We start from the raw sequence: 1,828 nt of genomic DNA on the forward strand, positions 1-1,828 counted from the left end.
CAGTAAGACTTCAAGCCCTGCTGGCATTCTCCACAAGGGTGTTACCACCCGAAGGGAATGAAATTGGCTCCCGAAGAGTAAAAAAAACTGTCTTTTCTTTCTTTCTTTTTTTTTTTTTCCTTAGAGACAGGGTCTTGCTCTGTCGCCCAGTTTGGAGTACAGTGATTGCACTGCAACCTCAAATTCCTGGGCTCAGGTGATTCTCCCACCTTAACCTCCCAAGTAGCTGAGACTACAGGTGATGCCAACATGCCTAGCTAATTTTAAAAACTTTTTTTAGAGACAGGGTCTTGCTATGTTGCCCAGGCTGGTTTCAAACTCTTGACTTCAAGCAATCTTCCTGCCTCAACCTTCCAAAGTGTTGGGATTACAGGTGTGAGCCACTGTGCCCAGCCCAATTCTTATTTTTTAAATGTTTAAAGCATAGATACACATTCAGTCCATAAGCTGATATGTGGTCTATTTGTAGTATTCACGTTGCATAAAGGAGGGAGTATTAGGGGAAAAAATGTCTACAAAGGCTCCAAAGGAGGGCGATTACAAAAAGAAAAGAAAAGACTGAAAAATGCTGACATAGAGGCATTTCAGTTGGTGAAATGGAGTTTGGTGAGGCTCTGGCACTGTGCACCTTGGGGTGAGTTGTTTACCTTTCTGAGCTTCAGGTTTCTAATCTGGGAAATGAAGACTTTTGCCACCCATAAGATTGTGGTGAGCTTTAACGAGACGAAAATAGTGCCTGACAAACAGGAGGTGTTTGGAAAAGGGAGGCTGCAGATAGACCTTTAAGCCTGACACTTTGCTGTCAGCTCGCAGTAAGTTGTAGCACAGTCAGCTAACATACCACCATGTTGGGCTCGTGCACCTTTAAGGCTGTAGACTGACGGATAAAGGCACAGGGAGCTTGGTATAGGCAGGCTGAAGGAAAAGGACCTGAGAAACTACTATTTTACAGCTTACAAAGTAAACCAGGAAAGCAACTTAGCCTGGGGGCGTCACTGCTGGGTGCTAAGCTGCTCCTGGCCACCAGGGTCCCAGACCTGGAATCAGATACTTCATCTTTGAGGTCCACCCTGCATGTACCCTGATATCAGAGGCTGGAATAGACACCGAGGCGGGTGGGACAGGCCAAGGCAGGAAATGTCTGCTGGATCTAAAAATAGTGTGGGAGGGAACAGGAAACAGAAACTTTGGGCCAACATGGAAATGCTTTCTGAATTGTCAGGAAATCAGGACTAGAGATGCAGGGGCAGCCACCACCCTGCAGGAACACTGCAACTCCCTGTGAACTCTCTACGTGGAAAGAACTGGAGAGAGCCAGAGTTGGGTGGGTTGGGGAGGGGCGTTCCAACTGAGAAACACCAGGCTCACCTTTGCGTAGTTCCTAACACAGCACTTTTGTGCCCTGTCGATCTTATTTATTTACTTATGAGACGGAGTCTCGCTCTGTCGCCCAGGCTGAGTGCAGTGGCACCATCTCGGCTCACCGCAAACTCCGTCCCCCAGATTCACGCCATTCTCCTGCCTCTCAGCCTCCTGAGTAATTGGGAGTACAGGTGCCCGCCACCATGCCTGGCTAATTTTTTTGTATTTTTGGTAGAGACGGTGTTTCACCACGTTAGCCAGGATGGTCTCCATCTCCTGACCTCATGATCCACCCGCCTCAGCCTCCCAAAGTACTGGGATTACAGGTATGAGCCATTGTGCCCGGCCATACTTTTTTTTGAGACGGGGTCTTGCTCTGTCACCCAGGCTGGAGGGTAGTGGTGTGATTTTGACTCACTGCAACCTCTGCCTCCAGGGTTCAAGTGATTCTCCTGCCTCAGCCTCC

The sequence above is a fragment of the Colobus angolensis genome, unplaced genomic scaffold (assembly GCF_000951035.1).
Source record: "Colobus angolensis palliatus isolate OR3802 unplaced genomic scaffold, Cang.pa_1.0 Scaffold182, whole genome shotgun sequence".
NCBI classification, from domain to species: domain Eukaryota; kingdom Metazoa; phylum Chordata; class Mammalia; order Primates; family Cercopithecidae; genus Colobus; species Colobus angolensis.